Source organism: Entelurus aequoreus, linkage group LG06 (genome assembly GCF_033978785.1).
Source record: "Entelurus aequoreus isolate RoL-2023_Sb linkage group LG06, RoL_Eaeq_v1.1, whole genome shotgun sequence".
Taxonomy (NCBI): Eukaryota; Metazoa; Chordata; class Actinopteri; order Syngnathiformes; family Syngnathidae; genus Entelurus; species Entelurus aequoreus.
The window spans coordinates 78,825,218-78,853,098 of record NC_084736.1 but is presented as its reverse complement, the minus strand read 5'-3'; the positions used below and the strand labels follow the sequence as shown (position 1 = coordinate 78,853,098).

At 41.0% G+C, this 27,881-nt stretch overlaps 1 protein-coding gene across 1 annotated transcript in view; it reads left to right on the top strand.

The window, feature by feature from the left end:
* The first annotated feature begins 1,420 nt into the window (after positions 1-1,420).
* The window catches only part of LOC133652640 (semaphorin-4C-like), a 317,761-nt gene continuing 291,300 nt past the window's right edge, over positions 1,421-27,881 (top strand). The window contains exon 1 of the mRNA XM_062051606.1: positions 1,421-1,692. The gene's annotated coding sequence lies outside the window, so the exon portion shown is untranslated. The remainder of the gene's footprint in view (positions 1,693-27,881) is intronic.

Here is a 27,881-nt window from a genome sequence, read left to right as displayed (position 1 = left end):
ATTTTCTCTAAGTGCACATTTTTCAAATTGAACATTTTCAAATGATCACTTCTAAGACAGTCTTGTGAAATCACAATATCCCATTTTAACTAGCTAGCCACTAACATGTTTGAACAAATCATGAATGACTTTGCACCATGTTTGTACAAATAATAACTCATGTAAAATACAAAAGTCAACTCTCAAATGTTTAAATAAATCATGTCACACTTTGAACTGGACACCAAATCTGTTATCTGCTTCTTTGTCAGTTAGTGAAGACCAAGTCTTTCAAATATTTTCTTGGATTTTCACATTCTATTTGAATTTTGTCTCTCTTAGAATTAAAAATGTCGAGCAAAGCGAGACCAGCTTGCTAGTAAATAAATAACATTTAAAAAATAGAGGCAGCTAACTGGTAAGTGCTGCTATTTTTAGAACAGGCCAGCGGGCTACTCATCTGGTCCTTACGGGCTACCTGGTGCCCGCGGGCACCACGTTGGTGACCCCTGCTCCAAAGCATTCACATAATAATAATAATAATAATAGATTAATTTTGGTGTACAAAACCAAAATTATGCTTTGGAGCATTCACACAATAATAATAAATACATGAATTTTGGTGTAGAAAACTATATATGTGAATGCTTTGGAACATTCACACCATACGTTGAAGTTGAATAAATAGATGAATTTGTGTGAATGCTTTGGAGCATTTACACAATAAATAGATGCATTTTGGTGTAGAAAACCATGTGTGAATGGAGCATTCACACAATAAATAGATGCATTTTGGTGTAGAAAACCACGCGTGTGAATGCTTTGAAGCATTCACACAATAATAATAAATAGATGCATTTTGGTGTAGAAAACCATATGTGTGAATGCTCCAAAGCATTCACACAATAATAATAATAGATTAATTTTGGTGTAGAAAACCACAAAGCATTCACACAATTAATCCCCTTTTAACTGAATAACTAGTTGAATTGTCATTGTCACCTCTTTATTGGTCTCTGTCTTTCATCCGGCATGCGGCACACAGCTTCAAAGCTCTGGCGAGTACCAAAAAAAAAAAAAAAAAAGATCATTCACTTTATACAATAGAGGTTGGCAGTTAATGGCCGCTGGGGGCCCCTGGCTGGCCTGTGTTGGGGGTCCTTGTCGAGAGGCGCCAATGGGCGGGGACCTGTTGGTTGGTTGGTTGGTTGGTGGGGCTGCCTTTTTTTTTTCTTTCCTAAAAAAAAAAGTCCTGCTGTGATGTGCCGCAGGAGCACACGCTAACGTCTTCATCCCTCCACCCATGTGCGTGTGCAACTTGGAAGAAGACACGTTGTCTCTCTCTCTCTCCCTCCCTCCCTCTCTCTCTCTCCCTCTCTCTCTCTCCTCTTCGTCCTCCTCCTCTTCCTCGGGTTTCCTGTTACAAAGCCTTGGGAGCGAGAGTTGCGCTCGGCCACTTCCTTCGTGTGTGGACAAACTACATGACGGGATCTCCAGCTTTTTATGGACATTTTTTTTCTAACGGAGGGAAGGGGCCGAAAGACAAGAGGAGCGTTGTGGATTGATTTATAACTTCAAAGAAAAAAAAAATCGGTGATTAGCGGAGAAGAGGAGGAGGAAGGAGGAAGGATATCGCTTGTAACGGCGGAGTAACACGCACAGCATCGTCGTGATCTGCCCGCTCATAATCATCATATTAATAATAATAACAAGGTAAGTTTGTTGACGTTGTTTGTGTTTTAACGTGGTGGCTTCAAAGTAGACGAAGCCTCCAGAGGAGTCCGAGAGGCTACCGGTCAACTGTTGCCATGAAAACCTCTTCTTGGGACGTGTCGGCATCGTTTCGCTCTTTGAAAAACGTTTTTTTTTTGTTTTTTTCCCCCCGGCTTGCTTTGTGGTGCAACTTTATTCCCATTCATAGCAGAGTAAATAAAGCGCACTGCGGTCTGAAGCAGTTGGAAAGGAATCAAGCAAGAGGGTGAATCCCTTCAAAAAATGGTTTGTATAGGTTGAAAAATGTGGGAAATGTGCAATTTGGAAAAATGTGCCATTCAGTTCAATGATCTTCCTGGAAATTTTAGGAAAAGTGGGATTTTTTTTAAAGAAATGATTTTGCAGCATGAATTAGCTGAATTGGTTGGTGTTGGAATTGTTTAAATCGGTCAAGAAATGATGAATTAGTGACAGTTTTTAATTGAGTAATTCCTGGAATTTTGGTAAAACCGTGAATTTTTCTAGTTCCTTAACCAACTAGGTTTTTGTCCTGAATTTGAGGAGCGTTTTGACGGTGGAACGGTTGAAATGGGTTGAAAAAATGTGAAAGTAGTAGTTGAACTTAAGGGTTAAAAAAACGGGGATTCCTGGAAATTTGTTGAATGTGGAAAAATGGTAGTTTGAATGTCCAGGATGAGTTGAATGTGTTGAAGGTGGAATGATTTGAATGGGTTGAAGAAGGTGGAAATTAATCAACCAAGGGGGTGAATCCCTTAAAAAATGGTTTGAATAGGTTGAAAAATGTGGGAATTGTGCAACTTGGAAAAATGTCCCATTCATTTCAATGGGAACTTCCTGGAAATTTGGGGAAAAGCGAGATTTTTTTCAAAATGATTAGGAGCATTAATGTCCTGAATGAGCTGGATTGGTTGGTGTTGGAATTGTTTAAATTGGTCAAGAAATTATGAGTTTTTAATTGAGTAATTTCTGCAATTTCGGGAAAACCGGGAATTTTTCTAGATCCTTAACCGACTTGGTTTTTGTCCTAAATATGAGGAGCGTTTTGACGGTGGAACGGTTGAAATGGTTTGAACAATGTGAAAGGAGAAGTCAAACTTAAGGGTTAAAAAAACGGGAATTCCAGGAAATTTGTTGAATGTGGAAAAATGGTAGTTTGAATGTCCAGGATGAGTTGAATGTGTTGAAGGTGGAATGATTTGAATGGGTTGAAGAATGTAGGAATAGTGGAAGTTTGAAAAATGATGTCATTCATTTCAATGGAAACTTCCTGGAAATTTGGGAAAAGCGGGATTTTTTGAAAATGTTTAGGAGCATGAATGTCCTGAATGAGCTGAATTGGTTGGTGTTAGAATTGTTTAAATCGGTCAAGAAATGATGAATTAGTGACAGTTTTTAATTGAGAAATTCCTGGAATTTTGGTTAAACTGGGAATTTTTCTAGTTCGTTAACCAACTTGGTTTTTGTCCTGAATGTGAGGAGCGTTTTGACGGTGAAACGGTTGAAATGGGTTAAAAAATGTGAAACGAGTAGTCGAACTTAAGGGTGGAAATAGGTTACCAAAAAACGGGAATTTCTGGAAATTTGTTGAATGTGGAAAAATGTTAGTTTGAATGTCCAGGATGAGTTGAATGTGTTGAAGGTGGAATGATTTGAATGGGTTGAAGAATGTAGGAATAGTGGAAGTTTGAAAAATGATGTCATTCATTTCAATGGAAACTTCCTGGAAATTTGGGGAAAAGCGGGATTTTTTGAAAATGTTTAGGAGCATGAATGTCCTGAACGAGCTGAATTGGTTGGTGTTAGAATTGTTTAAATCGGTCAAGAAATGATGAATTAGTGACAGTTTTTAATTGAGAAATTCCTGGAATTTTGGTTAAACTGGGAATTTTTCTAGTTCCTTAACCAACTTGGTTTTTGTCCTGAATGTGAGGAGCGTTTTGACGGTGAAACGGTTGAAATGGGTTAAAAAATGTGAAACGAGTAGTCGAACTTAAGGGTGGAAATAGGTTACCAAAAAACGGGAATTTCTGGAAATTTGTTGAATGTGGAAAAATGTTAGTTTGAATGTCCAGGATGAGTTGAATGTGTTGAAGGTGGAATGATTTGAATGGGTTGAAGAATGTAGGAATAGTGGAAGTTTGAAAAATGATGTCATTCATTTCAATGGAAACTTCCTGGAAATTTGGGGAAAAGCAGGATTTTTTGAAAATGTTTAGGAGCATGAATGTCCTGAATGAGCTGAATTGGTTGGTGTTGGAATTGTTTAAATCGGTCAAGAAATGATGAATTAGTGACAGTTTTTAATTGAGTAATTCCTGGAATTTCGGAAAACTGGCAATTTTTCTACTTCCTTAACCAACTTGGTTTTTGTCCTGAATATGAGGAGTGTTTTGACGGTGGAACGGTTGAAATGGGTTGAACAATGTGAAAGGAGAAGTCGAACTTAAGGGTTAAAAAGACGGGAATTCCTGGAAATTTGTTGAATGTGGAAACATAGTAGTTTGAATGTCGAGGATAAGTTGAACGTGTTGAAGGTGGAATGATTTGAATGGGTTGAAGAAGGTGGAAATTAATCAACCAAGGGGGTGAATCCCTTAAAAAATGGTTTGAATGGGTTGAAAACTGTGGGAATTGTGCAACTTGCAAAAATGTGCCATTCAGTTCAATGGGAACTTCCTGGAAATTTGGGAATTTTGGAAAAAGCGGGATTTTTTTGAAAATGATTAGTAGCATGAATGTCCTGATTGAACGGAATTGGTTGGTGTTGGAATTGTTTAAATTGGTCAAGAAATGATGAACTAGTGACAGTTTTTAATTGAGAAATTCCTGGAATTTTGGTTAAAATGGGAATTTTTCTAGTTCGTTAACCAACTTGGTTTTTGTCCTGAATTTGAGGAGCGTTTTGACGGTGGAACGGTTGAAATGGGTTGAACAATGTGAAACGAGTAGTCGAACTTAAGGGTGGAAATAGGTTACCAAAAAACGGGAATTTCTGGAAATTTGTTGAATGTGGAAAAATGTTAGTTTGAATGTCCAAGATGAGTTGAATGTGTTAAAGGTGGAATGATTTGAATGGGTTGAAGAATGTAGGAATAGTTGAAGTTTGAAAAATGATGTCATTCATTTCAATGGGAACTTCCTGGAAATTTGGGGAAAAGCGGGATTTTTTGAAAATGTTTAGGAGCATGAATGTCCTGAATGAGCTGAATTGGTTGGTGTTAGAATTGTTTAAATCGGTCAAGAAATGATGAATTAGTGACAGTTTTTAATTGAGAAATTCCTGGAGCTTTGGGAAAACCGGGAATTGTTCTAGTTCCTTAACCAACTTGGTTTTTGTCCTGAATTTCAGGAGCGTTTTGACGGTGAAACGGTTGAAATGGGTTAAAAAATGTGAAACGAGTAGTCGAACTTAAGGGTGGAAATAGGTTACCAAAAAACTGGAATTTCTGGAAATTTGTTGAATGTGGAAAAATGGTAGTTTGAATGTCCAGGATGAGTTGAATGTGTTGAAGGTGAAATGGTTTGAATGGGTTGAAGAATGTGGGAATAGTTGAAGTTTGAAAAATGATGTCATTCATTTCAATGGGAACTTCCTGGAAATTTTGGGAAAAGTGGGATTTTTTTTAAAGAAATTATTAGAAGCATGAATGTCCCGAATGAGCTGAATTGGTTGGTGTTGGAATTGTTTAAATCGGTCAAGAAATGTTGAATTAGTGACAATTTTTAATTGAGAAATTCCTGGAATTTTGGTAAAACCGGAAATTTTTCTAGTTCATTAACCAACTTGGTTTTTTCCCTGAATATAAGGAGTGTTTTGATGGTGGAACGGTTAAAATGGATTGAACAATGTGAAAGGAGTAGTCAAACTTAAGGGTGGAAATAGGTTACCAAAAAAATGGGAATTCCTGGAAATTTGTTGAATGTGGAAAAATGGTAGTTTGAATGTCCAGGATGAGTTGAATGTGTTGAAGGTGGAAGGGTTTGAATGGGTTGAAGAATGTGGGAATAGTGGAAGTTTGAAAAATGTCTCATTCATTTCAATGGGAACTTCCTGGAAATTTGGGAATTTTGGGAAAAGCGGGATTTTTTGGAAAATGATTAGGAGCATGAATGTCCTGAATGAGCTGAATTGGTTGGTTTTGGAATTGTTTTAATCTGTCAATAAATGATGAATTATCCTGGAATTTCCTGAAAACCGGGAATTTTTCTAGTTCCTTAACCAACTTGGTTTTTGTCCTGAATATGAGGAGCGTTTTGACGTTGGAATGGTTGAAATGGATTGAACAATATGAAAGGAGTAGTCGAACTTAAGGGTGGAAATATGTTACCAAAAAAACAAGAATTCCTGGAAATTTGTTGAATGTGGAAAAATGGTAGTTTGAATGTCCAGGATGAGTTGAATGTGTTGAAGGTGGAATGGTTTGAATGGGTTGAAGAATGTGGGAATAGTGGAAGTTAGAAAAAAGGCCAACTCATTTTAAATGGAAAAAATGCAAAAAAAATAAAATAATTATGGGAAATCCAGGATTTTTTTTAGAATTGTTGAAGTAGAATAGAACATTCCTGAAACATGTTTGGAATTTCAGAAAAAGCGGGAATTTTTTTGAAAATGGTAAAAACCTTGAATGGTCTGAATGAGTTCAAGTGGTTCAAAGTAGACGAAGCTCCAATGGAGTCCGAGGCAACTGTTGCCATGAAAACCTCTTCCTGGGACGTGTCGGCATCGTTTCGCTCTTTAAAAAACTGTTTTTTTCCCCCAGCTTGCTTTGTGGTGCAACTTTATTCCCATTCATAATAGAGTAAATAAAGCGCACTGCGGTCTGAAGCAGTTGGAAAGGAATCAACCAAGGGGGTGAATCACCTAAAAAAAAATCTCGATATTGGAGCTTTCTCACACTCCTGATACTTTATTTTAAAATATCCATATTTGTGTGGACGTGACCTAAGCAAATAGGGCTGGGGTTGGTTTAGGTCTAGGTTCAGCAGTGTTTTGTGTCCAAATAATGAGGACACTTGAATGCCAGCATTTATCGGGCTCAAATTGTGAAAGAGAGAGACATCATTTTCACACATTGGTCACCAATCTAGACAGGCCGAGACCATATTGGGAATCTTTACGGTGTGCTAGAGAAGACTGTGCAGTGGTGCGAATTTCCCGCCATCAATATCTTGTTGAACATTTTTTTTCCCCCTCAAGTGTGGATATATGTATATCCTGCACAACTTTCCCAGTAAAACCTGTTAAAGCTTACATGTTTGCCGCAGTTAAACTCTTATAATTCCACAACCTGTTCTTCCCTCATGGTGTTTTGCCTTAATGAGGAAAGTATTAGCTTCAGTTGAGTGATTGCTGTAATTATTGGGGTGGGGGCAGGGGTCCACACATGAACAGCAAGAAGTAATGGGTTTTTTTTTGTTTGTTTTTTTAAGGAGGGGGGTAGAGTGGTGGTTTAGGAGGAGGGGGTGTTTTTTCCGACTTTTACAAGGTGAATGGTGCCAGTGCCAGTTAACTAACAGACAGAACATGAGGGGTGGAACAGGTTTTTTGAGAGACGTTAGTGTTAATACAAACCCCGTTTCCATATGAGTTGGGGAATTGTGTTGGATGTAAATATAAATGGAATACAATTATTTGCAAATCATTGTATTCTGTTTTGTGGACTTGGAGAAGGCATTCGACCGTGTCCCTTGGGAAGTCCTGTGGGGAGTGCTCAGAGAGTATGGGGTATCGGACTGTCTGATTGTGGCGGTCCGTTCCCTGTATGATCAGTGCCAGAGTTTGGTCCACATTGCCGGCAGTAAGTCGGACACGTTTCCAGTGAGGGTTGGACTCCGCCAAGGCTGCCCTTTGTCACCGATTCTGTTCATAACTTTTATGGACAGAATTTCTAGGCGCAGTCAAGGCGTTGAGGGGATCTGGTTTGGTGGCTGCAGGATTAGGTCTCTGCTTTTTGCAGATGATGTGGTCCTGATGGCTTCATCTGGCCAGGATCTTCAGCTCTCACTGGATCGGTTCGCAGCTGAGTGTGAAGCGACTGGGATGAGAATCAGCACCTCCAAGTCCGAGTCCATGGTTCTCGCCCGGTAAAGGGTGGCGTGCCATCTCCGGGTTGCGGAGGAGACCCTGCCCCAAGTGGAGGAGTTCAAGTACCTCGGAGTCTTGTTCACGAGTGAGGGAAGAGTGGATCGTGAGATCGACAGGCGGATCGGTGCGGCGTCTTCAGTAATGCGGACGCTGTATCGATCCGTTGTGGTGAAGAAGGAGCTGAGCCGGAAGGCAAAGCTCTCAATTTACCGGTCGATCTACGTTCCCATCCTCACCTATGGTCATGAGCTTTGGGTTATGACCGAAAGGACAAGATCACGGGTACAAGCGGCCGAAATGAGTTTCCTCCGCCGGGTGGCGGGGCTCTCCCTTAGAGATAGGGTGAGAAGCTCTGCCATCCGGGGGGAGCTCAAAGTAAAGCCACTGCTCCTCCACATGGAGAGGAGCCAGATGAGGTGGTTCGGGCATCTGGTCAGAATGCCACCCGAACGCCTCCCTAGGGAGGTGTTTAGGGCACGTCTGACCGGTAGGAGGCCACGGGGAAGACCCAGGACACGTTGGGAAGACTATGTCTCCCGGCTGGCCTGGGAACGCCTCGGGATCCCCCATGAAGAGCTGGACGAAGTGGCTGGGGAGAGGGAAGTCTGGGTTTCCCTGCTTAGGTTGCTGCCCCCGCGACCCAACCTCGGATAAGCGGAAGAAGATGGATGGATGGATGTATTCCGTTTATATTTACATCTAACACAATTTCCCAGCTCATATGGAAACGGGGTTTGTATGATGAAGGAGGAAGGGGCAACACACTCTTACTTCCTGTCAATATACTTTCTAGATATTCAGGGGTTTTTATAGCCGTCATTTGCTGCACAGTTTGCTGTCATCTTTGTGTGTCACTGAGTCAACAGCAAAGCAAGTGGACTGTCATAGCAGCGGTGTTAACTGCAGCAAGACATTGACATTTGGATTGGGTATAAAGCAGAGGATAATCCATTCGCAATTCTGTTTACTTACCTTGTAATTTGTCACATCAAGTTCAACGACCCTTAGAAATAGACATAATCCTTAAATATGAATACGCAGAGTAGATTATTCTAGATTTGATGCAGGTTAGGGGAGGATTTTGCCAAGTCGGTAAATCAGTTTCTCTTTTGCATGATTCCCAGTTTGGACAGAAAGCCTTAAAAAAATCTGTTTAATCTCGGACAATTTCGACAAAGACACACACGTGCACGCACACACACACACATACACATTGTGCAGCTCTCTGACCCCAGATGTTAATGCCTCTATTCAGAGCACCATAGGACTCCTGAAGACTGGATATCTTTATTGTCGGACAGACAATGGACTCCACATCCTGACAGCCTGCCTCCTTCCCATCTTGCCTCATGCACACTTCACATGTTCTCTCTCTCTCTCTCTCTCTCTCTCTCTCTCTCTCTCTCTCTCTCTCTCTCTCTCTCACACACACACACACACAGACACACACACACATAGACATACCAGTGTTTCCCATAAATTCATTACATACATTCGGTGATAACTGTTCGTCCTTGCACATAACCACATCATAATAGGATTGTCTGTCTATGTAGCTTGTTCCTACAACTCTGCACAGTTGGTAGAGGTTTGCATCCAGGTTTTCCCCTAGATTGCCTAAATACCTGGGACTGTACTGCCTAAATACCTGGGACGCTACTGCCTAAATACACGGGACGGTGGAGGCAGGGTTAGGGGCGTGGTCACCATGACAGCATTGAATAACTTACAATGATAAGATTTTATTTAAAAAGGCTAAAAAAATGTGTACGTACTTTAAAAAAAATTTGTTCATACATTTAAAAACAAAGCTGTTATTATTATTTGGTATTAACATAGATTAACTTGAGTTTGATCATAGTGATCAGCTGTTGGCGTATTTCCTCGATCAAACATGGCGGAAATGTCTGTTAGAAGTTACCGCAGTAGTAAACAATAGGGAAGAAACAATATTCATTATAATCCTGGACGGACCATCCATCCATCCATCCATTTTCTACCGCTTGTCCCTTTTGGGTTCACGGGGGGTGCTGGAGCCTATCTCAGCTGCATTCGGGCGGAAGGCGGGGTACACCCTGGACAAGTCGCCACCTCATCGCAGGGCCAACACAGATAAACAGACAACATTCACACACTAGGGCCAATTTAGTGTTGGCAATCAAACTATCCCGAGGTGCATGTCTTTGGAGGCGGGAGGAAGCCGGAGTACCCGGAGGGAACCCACGCAGTCACAAGGAGAACATGCAAACTCCGTACGGAAAGATCCTCAGGGGTTAGGCACATGCACTAACCCCTGTTCCACCACGCTGCACGGAACAATCCACCTTTATTGACCGTGATCCTGTGTGTGCCGGAAAAGGGTGGAGTGCCATCTGGGGAGGAGATCCCGTCCCAAGTGGAGGAGTTCAAGTACCTCGGGGGTCTTGTTCACGAGTGAGGGAAGAGTGGATCGTGAAATCGACAGGCGGATCGGTGCAACGTCCTTCGTGGTGAAGAAGGAGCTAAGCTGAAAGGCAGAGCTCTCAATTTACTGGTTGATCTACGTCCCTATCTTCACCTATGGTCATGAGCTTTGGGTTATGACCGAAAGGACAAGATCTCGGGTACAAGCGGTCAAAAGGTGTTTCCTTCGTCGGATGGCGGGGCTCTCCTTTAGAGATAGGGTGAGTAGCTCTGTCATTAGGGAGGAGCTCAGCGTTATGCCGCTGTTCCTCCACATCGGGAGGGGCCAGATGAGGTGGTTCGGGCATATGGTCATGGGTCAGAATGCCCCCCGAACGCCTCCCTGAGGTGGTGTTTAGGGTGCGTTCGACCGATGGGAGACCTCGGGGAAAACCCAGGACACGGTAGAGAGACTATGTCTCCCAGCTGGCCTGAGAACGCCTCGGGATCCCCCGGAAAGAGCTGGACGAAGTAGCTGGGGAGAGGGAAGTCTGGGCTTCTCTGCTTAAGTTGCTGCCCCTGCAACCTCACTTCGGATAAGCGGAAGAAGATGGATGGATGGATGGATGGATGGATGGAAGGTCATTTTTCTTTGTAAAAGTAACTTTACATTTTAAAATTGTGTTGTTCTGGGAGGGCCAAGCACAGATTAATATGGTTTCAATGGGTGGGGCTGCTTTAAAGGGGAACTGCACTTTTTTTGTTGAATGTTTTGCCTATCGTTCACAATCGTTATGAAATGACGACGGATGGATTTAAAAAAAAAAGTTATATTTTCGGAATAAACGTAAATAAAAGTACGCTTTCAGGGGAGCCAAAGGGAGGTCCTTTATTCCGCCCTTAAAACCCAATAAATAACTGTCCAACAATACTCTATTTAAGTATTAGTGAAATGGTTATTATAAGTTCAAACGCAGACAAACTATTTACAGCAGCCCTGGGATCACTAACATGTGTGCCGATGTTCACATCATTGAGTGGTCTGCTGCTTTCTCGCTTCCCTGTTACCTGGAATTTTACTATACATAATAAATCATGCCTCCCACCTGGATAGAAGAAGGCTGTGGACGTACTCTAACATGCTGATACACTTTGACAGCCAAATTAGACCCTGGAATGGCAAGGATGACATGAAAAGACGCTTTGTCCCACTGTCCGTCTTTTTGTGAGGATTATGAGTCATGTTTCATCTAAATGGGAATATATGAACATTCCAGCAGTCTGCATCCTAATGGCAGCAGACCTTATACAGTAAGTGATGTTTTGTTATTTTTGGTGGCTGTCATTAAGTCTGCAGTGAGTAATAATCAGTGATGTTGCAAAAAAAAAAAGAATGTTTTTTAAATTAATGCGCCGCATATGCTTAAAATGATCAAAATACGTAAATAATAAATTGGTATTATAAATGTGCCTGCCACTATATTACATATATACTTATAGCAGTGTTTCCCACACATTCATTTATTTGTGGCGGCCCGCCACGAAAGAATTACGTCCGCCACAAATTTAAAAAAAATATATATATTTGTTTAAATTTTTTTATTTTTTTGTCCTGTCCAGCTTCTCAGGCAAATCATATAGTTTATGTAGATGCCGATATAGGCTGTTCAGATTTACTTTACAAAAGAGAAGTGTAGGATACTTCTCTTGTTGCCTTATTTGTATTTGACCACTACTGTTTTCTGTTTATTTGTTACTGACTGTGGCAGGACACCTATGCCTCTGTTTCACTTTATGTTGCTGGTAAATAATATGGTTGTAGTAGTAGGCTAAAGTAAAATTATTTAGTATGCACTAATTAAAAGGGCAGAGCTTTAAGAGACATTTTAGCTTTTATATTTTATAAGATATATTTTTTGTAAGAACCACAATTAATAAATATATTTCAGTGAATAACTTATTGTTCAAATCTGTATATAAATATGTACATAAAGTGTTGTAATTATATTGTAAAATGGATGGATGGATGGATAGATGGACGTTTAAAACAAAACTTATTATTAATTAGTAAGTATACATTTTTTGAGCCTTTTTAGAGAAAATCATATCATTGTAGTAAATTATGCAAATTACTTGATGATGTCATGGTGACCACGCCCATAGCCACGCCCCCAACGTCACAGGTATCTTGGCAATTTATGGGAAACACTGTATAGTATGTATGTAAACTTTATTGGATGTGTTTGGATGTTTTTTAAGGGCTTTATAGGCAAAATCGAGCGGCACCTGTAGGCTCCAGTGTAAGCAAACTTTAAATCGAATTTATTGAATATTTAGAATGTCTAAAAAAGAAAAATACATCCGTCGTCATGCCTTTCAAAATTATTGTGAACAATAGGTATAATTCCAAAAAAAAAGTGCACTTCCCCTTTAAGAGTATTCCGAGTTATGAGCTTGGTCTAGGAAAACAATGTGCTCTTAGGTTGAGATACCACTGGGGAATGGCGTGGCGCGGTTGGGAGAGTGGCCATGCCAGCAACCTGAGGGTTCCTGGTTCGATCCCCACCTTCTACCAACCACGTCACGTCCGTTGTGTCCTTGAGCGAGACACTTCATCCTTGCCCCTGATAGGCCGAGGTCGTGGTTAGGGCCTTGCATGGTAGTTCCCGCCATGAATGGGTGAATGTGGAAATAGTGTCAAAGCGCTTTGAGTACCTTAAAAGTAGAAAAGCGCTATAAAAGTATAACACTTACTTTTCAAAAAGCGACTTGCAACAAATCGACAAACCTCGCGACTTTTGCAGACTGAAATGAAAATCGCTTCCCCAGTTTAAAAGCCTTAAGAGGCTGCTGGGTCTTGTTTGAGATATTCAAAACAATGACAAAAAGAATCGACAGAAGAAAGTCAACTTTTATTATTACATTTATTTGTTGGCTTTTTAATTATTTTTGCTCACCCCATGTTGCAAATTAGACAACAACATTGTCTACCAGTGCACTGCCGCAAATACGAACATGCTGTTAATTTGGCGTCAGCTCGTTTGCAGTCTTGTGGTCGACTCGCTGGACTTCCATGCATGCAGCGTGGGATCAATCTCCACTGTGTGAATGTGAGCGCTTGTCTGACTCGATAAAAGCGCCGAGTGATTGACTGTTGTAGTCAGCCGTTTGCAGGGAAGTTGGCTGGGGTAAAGAGAGCAATTATGCAATGCTAGCGTTCCCTATAGTTAAACACATACATGTAACCCAATGCCCATCCCTGATTGATACTGATATAATTGAGTCTGTGTATTCTTGCATGCGCACCACACATCTGTTGGATGCCTTTATATTTTCTTCGTCCACAGATGTGACAGAAACTGTGTGTTTTGACACTGAAGGGTCAACATTGCATCATGTCCGCTAAGTCACCACGGTGCCAGATGTCTCCTGCCTGCTCTATGTTTAATTGTCATCAGCGTGTCACATGCATCACGTCAACGCAACAGATACTGAAGGTCACATGGCAGGCTGCTCAACGCGCAGCAAACTCCGGTGATAATGTGATGGTTCTGGGTTATGTAAGTTGGTTTTGCATACAGGATCACACACACAGGCTATTCAGTCCTTTGGCCATCTGAGTTTGTTACCGATTAACGCATGTCAGACGCTCGGAAAGGCTATTTTTCCCTTGCATTATCCTTTTGCAAAGCTACAGCACCAGCTCCCCGCAGTCAAAACACAATAGGCTTGCGATCCTGAGGATTCGATTCATCCAGTCTGCTTTTTTTGCCTTCATTTTAAAAAAGCCCTTTCAGAGCCAGATTAGATTTTGTTTTAGCTGCCATGTGTTTTGTGCCCGGTGCCACGCTGATGCTGCAGCAACAGTATCGACCGACTCAGTTTGCTGTGACGCTTCACGGTGTCTGCACGTGTTTGCGTTGAACCAAGTTATGGTTCACGTCAGGCCAGATGTAAGGTCTGGAGAGTGGAACAGATGGGTTGTGTGTCACTGAATCTGTGTGTGTGCTGGAGGGGAACAGCAGGAGGTAAGGCAGGGCTGATGTTTGTGTGTATGGGCTTTGGGCTAACGTGCATGGTCCTCGCATGTACTTGCGTTATTAGGGATATTTGTCTACTTATTAGGACAGTACAGTCAGACACACACCGGAAGACATTTCACTAGTCACACCGACGCAATCTCGTGAGACGCATTCCTAATGCCCAAGTGTTTCTCCTTTACCTAAATACATTTCGTGGTTATGCTGCACTCCCATGTGCACGAAGGAAGAAAATCTAATCGGAAAAAGTAAGTAGTCACATGTAGCTACACTGAGGAAGGACAACATGACTTTTTAAACTTCAACTTGAAGCAGACTCTTCTGGTGGCAGTGCTTCAAAGACGAGGAAAGTGAACGGTAAATCGTAAAATATTCAAGAAAGTGTAGAAATGGCGACCACCTTCCAAGTTAAATATTTTATATTTGAACATGTGGAAGGATCTGCTCCTTGGAAACGGACAGTCATGAATAAGCATGAGGGAAAGCGACTGGATGCCGGTTGAGGCTGAGCCAGTCAGAGGCCACCATGTTAAACTGCACACTCTCATCTAGTGGCCAATAACAATATCAATACAACACATTTCTACTTCATTTAGCCCTTTTTATGCTTGCAAATGTTTAATTTAGGCCAAAAATAGTAGAATGTGCTTATTAAAAAAAGCAATAGAGAGTGAAGCCGCAAACTTCAGTTTCAGTTCAGTTTCATTTTATTTGGAGCATGCATACGATACAATGTAATGCATCACATATGTGACCGGTGCTGGCAAAATGAGTCGGAATACGCACAGGCTAATTTTGACTTACAGGCAAATAAGTGAAAATGTTTTATCTTGGCTGAAATTGAGATTTTCACAAAAATTAGTCCATAAAGCTACAATCTAGCGATCCCAATCATCGAAATAGCAAGAAAACATCTTAAATCACCTTTATTTGAAGGTTTTGTACGAGGTATGTCTTCAGAAATTAGTCCTTTGTGTTAAAATTCCTTGAGAAAATCCAGTGTTTTCAACGCTCCCTCGCGGCAATAAGGGGGAATCCCCCTAGCCATGTTTGGTATCATTGTGACGCAAAGATTACCTACTTTCTAAAAATGAGCATGGAATTCCCGATGACGCCATTCTGAACCAATATAATACAAGTTTTTAAACCTGTCCCGATGTAAACAAATCCGGCTTGTTGCTAACTGGAACACCGGTCGCTGTGAGGCGTACCCTCATTGGTTGAATCACCCCGCGCGGTGCATTGTGGTATCATGGCAGCGCCCTGATGAAAAACAACACAGTAATTTGAGCAGAATATTTGGTGAAAAAAGGTGATTTTCGAACATTTAATTATTACTTTTGTGGATAAGTTAGACTGTTTTACATTCCGTAATGGATTTAGAAGGTGGAGAGGGTACACAGGCGGTTGCAAGTGCGCTAAATTCACTGCAGTCGGCGAATCTTCTTAGTGCTGCTGGTCAGGAATATTACGGACAGCTGACCAGCTGACAAACTGACCAGTGAACAAAAAAACTGTGACATAACTGTTGAAATTTTTGTACATAACCGTTTTCAATAGAGTTGAATATATATTTTTCCTTTAGACATGGGATTCGACTTTAATTGTACCAATTTTGGTGTTGCTACAAGGACTTTTAAGGTATGGTTGCTATGGAGTTTTGTTTTGGAACATTCTGTTCTGGAACAGTAAACTTTAAGCTGGTTTTTCTCAAAACGGACCCTCAAACTTGGTCGACTTCAATCGGATGTAACTCGGTCATTTTCTGTCCGATTCCAACAAACCATGTATCATTTTGAAGGTCTTTAGATGGAGAATGTGTAAATAACAATAACTCAGTTTTTAAAATGTCCTCATTGTGACTCATTTTGCCAGCACAGGTCACATATTTCCAGTTGTTTCATTACAGCATGTCCGAAAAGGAGTAAGAAGAAGCTGAGCTTATTTAATCCTTACCCCTTTTCATACCATAACCATTTTATCCCATTTCCTTGTTCTCTGTAACAGAACAGTGAATACATAAATAATATACCATAGTAACTAAACAAATATTAAATACATAAATAAACTTTATCTCAAAAAAAAAAAACGGTTTCGAGATGTTCATCATAATTATTGTTCTGTGTACTTTGTGAACACTTGTAGTTTGAACAGTCTCCTAAACTGACTCATATTAGTGCTTTGTTTGGTTTATTCAAAGTGCGATTTAGTGAGGCACAACTGTGTAAGATGTTTTTTTGGTATATCTGTGATGCATTATATTCATATCGAGTTTACTGACAGATGTCCTTGGGCAAGACACTTCACCCTTGCTCCTGATGGGTGCTGGTTAGCGCCTTGCATGGCAGCTCCCGCCATCAGTGTGTGAATGTGTGTGTGAATGGGTGAATGTGGAAATACTGTCAAAGCGCTTTGAGTACCTTGAAGGTAGAAAAGCGCTATACAAGTATAACCCATTTATTATTTATTATATAACTTCGAACTACTACTACTTTTTATTACAACTTGCAACAGCGGGAGATTTTTTTTTAGCATGCATGTGCATCTACGTACGAGCCAGTCTTCCCCCCCCCAACAAGAGGATGGAGGAAAATATACTGACTACAACTTCGGACCACAGCTAAATAAAAATGGCGGAAAGCTTTTAGGAGTAAACCACCATATACGGAGATATCCGCCAACGTAACTAAGGGCCTGTACCCACAGACCCGTTTTTAGGCGGAAACGGGGAAGATATGTTCCGTTTCAGTCTTTTATCCCCATGAAACAGCGTTTTGTGTGGTCTGAAACGAAAGTTTAGTAAACTGATTCCAGGTCGGGAAGGTTCTGAAAACTCTGGCATTGTTGTTTTCGAGTACCCAAGAATGACGACGTCGCCGCCTCCTTCCTGCCCGGTTGCCGCCCCGACAGGAGAAACAATCAATCAATCGATCAATGTTTATTTACATAGCCCTAAATCACAAGTGTCTCAAAGGGCTGCACAAGCCACAACGACATCCTCGGTTCAGAGCCCACATAAGGGCAAGGAAAAACCCCCTCCTCCCCCCTCCTCTAGGGGAGACCGGATGCAATGGACGTCAAGTGGGTCTAGCATAATATTGTGAAAGTCCAGTCCATAGTGGATCTAACATAATAGTGAGAGTCCAGTCCATAGTTGATCTAACATAATAGTGAGAGTCCAGTCCATAGTGGATCTAACATAATAGTGAGAGTCCAGTCCATAGTGGATCTAACATAATAGTGAGAGTCCAGTCCATAGTGGGGCCAGCAGGAGACCATCCCGAGCGGAGACGGGTCAGCAGCGCAGAGATGTCCCCAACCGATGCACAGGCGAGCGGTCCACCCCGGGTGGGTCCCGACTCTGGACCGCCAGAACTTCATCCATGGCCACGCTAAGGCACGCTTAACAGCTTTCAACAACAAAGCTGTGTTTGTGATGTACAGTAGTTACTATACAATTTGCTCTATGGCAACAAAACCCTTATCATCCATCAACTAGACCTGTAGTAGACAAATACACAATAGTAATAATAATTGACTTGTCAGATAATTTTCGATGTCAAGCATGGACCACCAGAAGAACATGTGCTTGTTTGTTCCTTTAATACTGCACACTACTGCTAAAACCAGTGTTTTACCGTTATATACTGCACTAATACGTATTATTTTTGTTTAAAGTGTGGAATGAGAATGAGACAATGTTGGTTAATTATGTGCGTGAGTGGTGCAAACAATGACGGTAATTTCTTTACTTTCTTTTATTGGACAAGATTCAGTTTTTAAAACGAGCACACATGCAGTATTAAAGTACGACATACATTAATCTATAGAAACACAATCCAACATTCTCTTCTTTACTTTCCTATTTGCGGGCATTCGAACACTTTTTGTAAGTAAACAATTTGGAATGTTTCATCCACATCATTGCAGACTCTTAAGTTAGGAAATATGTACAACACACCAACACAAAGGTCACGCATCATAACTCGATAGTTACCCAGCGGTGTGCCGTCAGGGCCAGCTGGCCTAACATAACCAGAAATCATGATCATGATTAAAGATAAAAATACTTTTTAATTTACTTTCCCTAAATATCAGTGTTTCCCATAAACTGCCAAGATACCTGTGGCGGTGGGGGCGTGGCTATGGGCGTTGTCACCATGACATCATCAAGTAATTTGCATAATTTACTACAATGATATGGTTTTCTCTAAAAAGGCTAAAAAAAATGTATACTTACTAATTAATAATAACAGTTTTGTTTTAAACGTCCATCCATCCATCCATTTTACAATATAATTACAACACTTTATGTACATATTTATATACAGATTTGAACAATAAGTTATTCACTGAAATATATTTATTAATTGTGGTTCTTACAAAAAATGTATCTTATAAAAATATAAAAGCTAAAATGTCTCTTAAAGCTCCGCCCCTTTAATTAGTGCATACTAAATAATTTAACTTTAGCCTACTACTACAACCATATTATTTACCAGCAACATAAAGTGAAACAGAGGCAGAGGTGTCCTGCCACAGTCAGTAACAAATAAACAGAAAACAGTAGTGGTGGTAGATAGACACAGAGCTTCATCAAACATCTGATCCACTGAACAAAGAGCGCCAAAAATCTTGATCCTACACTTCTCTTTTGTAAAGTAATTTTGAACAGCCGATATGGGCATCTACATCAACTATATGATTTGCCTGAGAAGCTGGACAGGACAAAAAAATAAATAAAATAAAATAAATTGTGGCGGCCTTAATTCTTTTGTGGCGGGCCGCCACAAATAAATGAATGTATGGGAAACACTGGTATTCATATTTTCTTCATGACATATTATGCTCCTTCCAATGCTGTTGTTCTTGTTTTAGTTTGTAGCCAATCAGAATTCAGCTAGCTTATGTTGCCATGCTGTAGCAAATCTGCCCGGAGCCTTCAGAATCAACAATGTCTGTGCACTGTAAGTGAATGGACACATAGAGGTGATAGACAATTGTGATAGCCAATCAGATCACGAGTTGTTGTCAGTAAGGCCTTCTAGCTGGTCTAACGCTGTGATTGGATACTCACTTGGGAGTCCCAAAACAGGAAGCCGCACCGGAACCATACGAGCCATAGAAAACCACATAAAACACACCGGTACAATAACCCCGAAGATAAAAGTGTTGGTCTTACACCTAGTAATCCACTGTGGACAGACGAAGCCAAGCAATGCAGGTTTAGCGAGCGGTGCGCGCTCCCGCGAAAGAAAATACATTTTTGGCACGGCAATCAAATTTTGCCACAACACCGGCGGCGAAATGGTTTGCTCGCCACTTTCATTCAAATCAACCGACTACTACGACGGTACCACTGGCTTATACGGCGTCGGATGGGCGCTACAAATTGTGAGTTCAAATATTTTATTTCTTTATATTTTCATGTTTTAATTTGTTTTATACAATACTTTTAATTTTGACAGTACCATGTAAGATATGTTTTAATTGCTGAAGCGGGTTTATTGACTATTAAATTGTTGTGGTTACACAGAGGGGAGATGACGGCAAAGACACCAGGGGGAAGCCTAGCTCTATGTATTGTATTATATGTATTACAATATATATAATAATCAAACAATAATAATAATAACTACGGAAATGGAGTGTGAACTAATATCCAGAAGGGGTGTATAGTGGAAGACTATGTGTATGAATAATTAGCTGTTGAGTCTTACCAAATGTTGAAACGAGGAGAAGGAACAAGGCAGGAAAGGCAGTCCATGGGGCAGGCAGAAGATCCAGGGCGAGAGAGAGGCGTCAGAGTCCGTGTCCAGGTGAGGGTCGAGGATCGAGGATCGAGGAAGGCAGTCCAAAACCACGGGGGAAACAATGGGAGATAACAAAGGGGTAGACTTGGGAAGGCGCTGCGGGAGAACAACAAGGACGTCAGAACACGGAGGGAAAAACGCAGAGAGAGAGCATAAGGCTTACGGTATACAAAGAGGTGAACTAAGTTCCCGCATGGATCCTTGGGTCCACTGGTCCTTTATCCAGCCCGCTCTCATCAGTCCCAGGTGTGCGATTGCCGATTGTCTGCAGGCCTGTCGCTGCGGGGGCGTGTCCGGGCGAGCAGCCAGAGGAGGAACTGACACTCAGTTGCAGAAGGGAAGCGGGTTCGAGTCCGTGCCGTGAGATAAATGCGCCGAAAAATAGGCCCTTTTGTACACTGTTAAGGGGATTCAATGCAAAGTAGTGCGTAAGTGTGTTTCTGTATATTATCTCCAGCCGTGTCCATGTGGTGACATAAATTACGGTATTTTGAGAGGTGACGTCGGACTAAGTAGGATATCACTGAAGGCCTAGGTGAGAAACGCACGGCCCGCCACTGCATCACCATGCCAGCTAAACTCGCTCTGATGTAGCATAACAAGTAGCTCGTAGCAGTTAGCTCATCAAGATTAAAGTATGATTCAACCTGCCAGAAGCACAGTTCTACTTTAGTTGTAGACTCCGAGAGGCAAACTATCGCTAGTGTGACTGTAAGCATTGGAGGGAAGCTGTAGACTGAGGCGAGTTTCAGTGGATGAAGAATCCTAAGGACTCCCAGTCAGCATTCTCTTCATTTTTCACAGTTTTGTAATTAAGTGTGACACGCAGAAGTAATTCCACTTCGTTGTCTGTCCAGACAAAAGAGTCACTTTCTCTGCGCGCATCTGCTATCACTTCTTGTATTTTTTTTAATATGTGAGCGAAGAATAGAATTTTGTGCACATGCACTATTTCTTCTTCTATGATTTTGTTGGTTCCGGTGGCTTTGTTTGCTTTCAGGACCACTGTATTGCATTATTTTCACCCAGGAAACGTTACAGCCTTGATGTAACTCACTTTTGATAGGACACTGTGGGGACGCATTTATTTTTTTAACCCAAAACAAAAACGAAACACAAATTCTGCTGTTAGGACAAGCCCTACGGCAAAATACATCGGAATTGTCTCAAGAGGTAAAAGTGTTTTATTAATATGTCTGCCACGCCTCCATGGTTTGGATTCAAATTTGCTGGCGTTATGGGGATCCCAAATACAGAAAAAGAGGTGCCAACCGGTAAAAAAAAAGTTGGTTATTGTTGCGTCTGACCAGTCTACCTATCAGGGACTTAAAGTCACTCGTCAATCCCAAGTTCTTTCAGATGACATATATGCAGAGTAAGAAGGACCATCAAGACAGAATAGGAATATTATCATGTTTTACTGAAGCTTCAGGAGACCAGCCTACATCAATACAGTCATACCGTCATCTCGGGATGGTCTAACATTCAAACAGGAAGAGACAACTTCTTGAATACGCAAACAGCCCCCACCCTCTCCAGAAAGGAATATAGGCTCATTGTTCTACTACAGATACGATATAAGGGAGTACTCCAACTCCTACATTGCAAGCCTTCAAGGTAACACACACAGTTTACTTGCGGACATATTCCTAAAAAAATAGAAAGAGTACAATAGCTGCTTTAAACATGACTATGAATATAGAAACAACTCTTAAACATATATGCATACTCCACATTATGCATAATAGGTACCCTTCAAGTCATCCTGATTTTTACTAGTGCTTAGCAATAGACAGATATAAGGAATCATAGGGATTCATTTGGCCCCATCCGTCACGGAATATAGGCTCATTGTTCTACTACAGATACGATATAAGGGAGTACTCCAACTCCTACATTGCAAGCCTTCAAGGTAACACACACAGTTTACTTGCGGACATATTCCTAAAAAAATAGAAAGAGTACAATAGCTGCTTTAAACATGACTATGAATATAGAAACAACTCTTAAACATATATGCATACTCCACATTATGCATAATAGGTACCCTTCAAGTCATCCTGATTTTTACTAGTGCTTAGCAATAGACAGATATAAGGAATCATAGGGATTCATTTGGCCCCATCCGTCACGGAATATAGGCTCATTGTTCTACTACAGATACGATATAAGGGAGTACTCCAACTCCTACATTGCAAGCCTTCAAGGTAACACACACAGTTTACTTGCGGACATATTCCTAAAAAAATAGAAAGAGTACAATAGCTGCTTTAAACATGACTATGAATATAGAAACAACTCTTAAACATATATGCATACTCCACATTATGCATAATAGGTACCCTTCAAGTCATCCTGATTTTTACTAGTGCTTAGCAATAGACAGATATAAGGAATCATAGGGATTCATTTGGCCCCATCCGTCACGGTTTATCTGACACATGAAATATGACGTGAATTGTAAATATTCATATGGCCCCATTCGTCAAGTTTTACCTGACACATCAAACGTGACGAATTGGGGGTGCACTATCCACTTTTATGTTAAAATGGGTATTGTGGCAATTCCAGCTTTGGAATGGTGTGGCACATTTCATCATTTTCTGCGGACTGCATTGCAAAATGATTAACCCCCCCCTCTCCTCTCACGCAAGACCCACCCAGGAATGGGGCCATATGAATTCCTTCCCTCCTGTACTACATCCGATACATAAAACAATTGGTTTGTTAACCGATAAAAAAAAAAAAAAAAAACGCTCCAATAAGGAAAGATTACCCATACTATGGTGTAGGTGGGTTTGGGTGAGTAAAATAAAGCGCTCCTTTTATCCTCATGGTAAACAAACATGCCGTCCATTGTGTGGGACTTACTCTGGGGAAGACTTTTCAAGTGATATTGCACCAAATATAAACACATTAAGCGTCAACACATCAAACCTTATCAACATTCAAGCCTTATCAGTCATCTGAAATGCCGGCATCACTACGACTCTGTTTTGAAAGCCTAGGAAGATGCCTGCTGCTAAAAAAAAAAAGCAGCCCCCTAAGACAGCCTCATAGAAAGTCCTGGGGCTTGTTTTTATCGCTGCCGTGTTTGAAAAGTGCCAAAAAGTTTCCCAAAGACGACCCAAGGGCTAAAGCGATCTGTAATTTTTTTCATGGGAATGATGGCGCTGGACGACCAGCCCTTTACCATCGTGGAAGATACTGGCTGTTTTTAAATGTACATGTACAGTTTGTCAAGTACTTCCAAGCTACACTTTAAGCTACATATTTTTATCTACCGTAATTTCCGGACTATAAGCCGCTACTTTTTCCCCTCGTTCTGGTCCCTGCGGCTTATACAAGGGTGCGGCTTATTTACGGCCTGTTCTTCTCCGACACCGACGAAGAGGATTTCGGTGGTTTTAGTACGCAGGAGGAAGACGATGACACAATGATTAAAGACTGACTTTTCATATACCGGTAGGCTGGTTATTTTGATAACGTACAGGTGAGCACTTTGTATTACTTTGCACCGTTGTATTATTTGTACTCTGCACGAATGCTGTTCGCCATGTCAAAGATGTGAAAGTTTGATTGAATGATTGAAAGATTTATTGTTAATAAATGGGACGCTTTGCGTTCCCAAACAGTCATCTCTGTCCCGACAATCCCCTCCGTGGTAGCAGGAACCCCTATATACTACGGTAATTACACATCAAAACCCTGCGGCTTATAGTCGGGTGCGGCTTATATATGGAGCAATCTGTATGTTCCCCTAAATTTAGCTGGTGCGGCTTATAGTCAGGTGCGGCTTATAGTCCGGAAATTACGGTATATATATATATATATGTGTATATATATATATATATATATATGTATATGTATATATATTAAGGGTGTAACGGTACGTGTATTTGTATTGAACTGTTTCGGTACGGGGGGTTCGGTTCGGAACGGAGGTGCACCGAACGAGTTTCCACACAGACATATTAAGTAGTGCCGCACGTTGTGTAAACAATGCACACCGAGGCACAACACACGGCATGCTAGCAATGACCGGGCTACTACTAATTGCAAAAAGCCAGAGCTGGAAGACCCTCCTGCCTCGTAAAGATCTCCCGTTTGGGAACATTCCGGCTTTGTGGTGCGATACAACAATGTCAGTTCAATGTTTTATTTTCTATGATTATTGGATTGAACGAGTGTGAAGGTGACTATTTAACACCTAGGGGGCTCTCATAATGTTAAAAGCCATATTTAGAAGGTCCTAAACAGCTTTTTTCTGCTCTAACTAGGAAAGTATTCTATGTATGATGAGTAATTCCAACTACTTGGAAATTCCTTTACCACGTTCAGGCCCAGAATTAATTAACCACGATATAGAAGGGTTTACTGTACAATAAAAAGCAGTGATCTGAATCACCCTGCCTCAGAAGCCCACAACCCCTATAGCTCAGAGCACTTTAAACGCCTGTTGAGACATTTCTGTCAGGCCTCTGGATGGATCCGCAGGTTTTTGGCAGGGGTTGTGATTGCAGTTGTTTCGAGAGAAGAAGCTTTTGCTCCTCTCGTAACTTACCCTCCTTCTTTTGATTTCTCTCTTCTCTGTCCCTCCTGCCCTTCCTTCCTTCTCCTCTCTCCTCTCTCTCAAACAATTTCAAATGTGTTGCTCCCAGTCATTTATTTTAGCTCACTTCAGGTGGAATCAGGGGGTCATTTCTGCATGGCCGGAGAGTAAGCACTTAGCACTTAAAGAGCTCAAATGTAATTGATCAGACAAGTGCGTGCTCAGCGTATTTGGAGTGAAAAAGTGTGCCGGTGTAAAGCTGAGTAATCCGTACAGTGGCTCTAATTGCACTGCTCGTGCTCTAAATGTCCCAACAGAAGCAAATCAATTCCGTTCAATTATGAGACCTTGCCTGTAATCATCTTCAAAAAAGGCTTTTGTAATTTTCCGTGTAGAGCATGTGGCCGTGATAGATATTTGCAACTCTTAATGCATGGATGCAGCCCTCTCTTTGGGGCAATCAATAGATAAATAAGCCCAGAGGAGGGTACTGTTTTCCAGGAAAGTCAGGCTGGTGGAAAGGCAATATGGTGCGCACTCATGTTTCGCCAGGCGAATAAGAAGAGCAAGTACACTCGGATGAACCAAATCATTTACTATTTTGAACATTTTATAGGATAAATCCTTTCTGAGGAGTATTTTCCTCCGCGAAGGTCAAGTCACGATGTCTTTCTGTTGTTAGACATAGCTGAATTGTTGTGGACCTTCAGATGAAGCAGAGACGATGCTAGAGTGGCTGCACTTCTGCATAATGGATGAGTGGTTGGATAGAGGTGGAGGAGAAGCCTCACCTTCTTGTTTCTTACCAGATGACCACTTTTGGCCATCCGCTCCCAACCAGCCCTTCTGTGTGTTTGTCTCTCTTGAAGCAATACCCCATCGCTCTGTCTCACTACTGTTATTAAAAACGGTTAATGTTTTTAGTGTTGTACTGTAACAAAAATGTATTTCGCAGAAAATCGTATGATGCATAAACCTCTAAAGCAGTGGTTCTTAACCTGGGTTCGATCGAAACCTAGTGGTTCGGCAGAGCCTCCGCCGCGGAGGTCAAGACACGCCCGACTCATCGTGTAAATAAAAACTTCTCCATATCGCCGTATTATGGATACCCCCAAACAATGTGTGAGCAAACGCAAAAACTCCTTGAGCATTCGGTGGAACACATGTGGTCACACCTGCAGCACACCTGTACCAAACCTGACTAAATAACAAGTTAAAGGTTTTATTATTGTAATCAAATGACAACAGTCATTTCCATGAGATTACTTTGTAATATAAGTGTTTTGGCCCACTTACAATGACTAATGACTATAACATATTGTTTTTCATGAGCTGTGTACTAGTATTGTATGTCTGGGTGGGGGGGGTCCTACTTTGGAAATAATGTGTACCCCTTTCAGATATCGCATTTACCGTAGTTTCCACTAAAACATTCACATGTTGCACAATGAGATGTAAACATGGGATTATTCCTGTATCTTTCTGTTTGTAAAATATATATCTATTAGTATTTCTTTAATATAATAACATCATTTTATGATGATGGTTCGGGTTCTGTGAATGCGCATATGAAACTGGTGGGGTTCTGTACCTCCAACAAGGTTAAGAACCACTGCTCTAAAGGCCTTAGTGGCCACATGCGTGGACAGCACCTTTTAGCTCTTATTTACAAAATTGTGTACACTACTGAATTGGGGTCTTATGCCGACATATGGACACGTATACTGCCATCTGGTGGTGTAAGAAGAGTATAACATACAATGGAATTTGGAAAGAAGAGTAAAAACAAAAATTAGCATGTCACTACACATGAAGTACACGTTTGTGTACTTATGGACTAAGTACATCATATAAAAAGATGATTTTTAGTTTTTATTCTAATTAGGGTCCAATAAGCCCAAATAGCAAAGAGAAATAAAAAAATCATGTAAACAAACAGCTTGGACCTTAAGAGGTTAAGCATACGTTTCTTATTACACTCAAAGAACAATTTTAGAACACTGAAATAAAATAGCATTAAATAAATGGTGAACATACTGGACAACTTAATTTTTAGTGGTAAGTAAGCAAACAGATTACAAATGTTCCCAATTTGGCTGCGGACATATGCAGTAACATATTGTGTCATTTCTGATTGAATTATTTTGCCGAAAATCCTTCAAGTGGTGCGGCTTCATAGCTTACCAAAGTCGTACTAAAACATTTTGATAGATTTTTGAGCGCCGTGTGTAATGTTCTATATTTTCAATGGAACATATAAAATGTTGGTGTTGTTTACTTGAGTCATATCGCCATCATATTGCAAACAACGCATATCTCTTATGTTTGACTGCCATCTACTGGTCAAACTTATCCTTACACCATGTACCAAATAAAATTGCTTCGAGGTCGGTAAGCAAAACCAGAATTATTGAATCGGTTATAAGGCACACTGTCGAGCCGTGTGTAATGTTCTATATTTGTTATATATTTTCAATGGAACGTATAACATGTTGGTGTTGTTTACTTGAGTCGTATTGCCATCATAGTGCAGCCTACACTTATCTCTTATGTTTGACTGCCATCTACTGGTTACACTTATCATTACATCATGTACCAAATAAAACAGGCGCACCAGGTTATAAGGCCCACTGTCGAGTTTTATGAAAGCGCTAAAACATACCGGTGTAGTGAGTCTACATTATTCACCCAAGGAACTTAAGTTATTAGAGACTTCTGGTCGGACGTTTTTTCACGGGACACATTTCCGGCGTTGTTGTTGTTTCCGGATGAGGAGATGCTGCTCCATTATTGATTGAAGTAAAGTCTGAATGTCATTAAAACAGTTAGCTCCATCTTTTGACACTTCTTCCACTCCCGTCCTTGCACGCTACACCGCTACAACAAAGATGACGGGGAGAAGACGCTGTCGAAGGTGAGCCACGTAAATAAGACCGCCCACAAAACGGCGTATCCGGAAGCGACTGTCAGAAAGCGGCTTGAAGATGATCTGTAAAACATCATCTATGCAACATTTTGACCAAAAAACCACCATTACATGTTATGTAGACCAGTGTTTTTCAACCTTTTTTGAGCCAAGGCACAATTTTTGCGTTGACAAAGATCCGGAGGCACACCACCAGCAGAAATCGTTAAAAAAGGAAACTCAGTTGACAGTAAAAAGTCGTTGTCGCAATTGTTGGATATGACTTTAAACCATAACCATGCATCAATATAGCTCTTGTCTCAAAGTAGGTGTACTGTCACCACCCGTCACATCACCTCCTGACTTATTTGGACTTTTTTGCTGTTTTCCT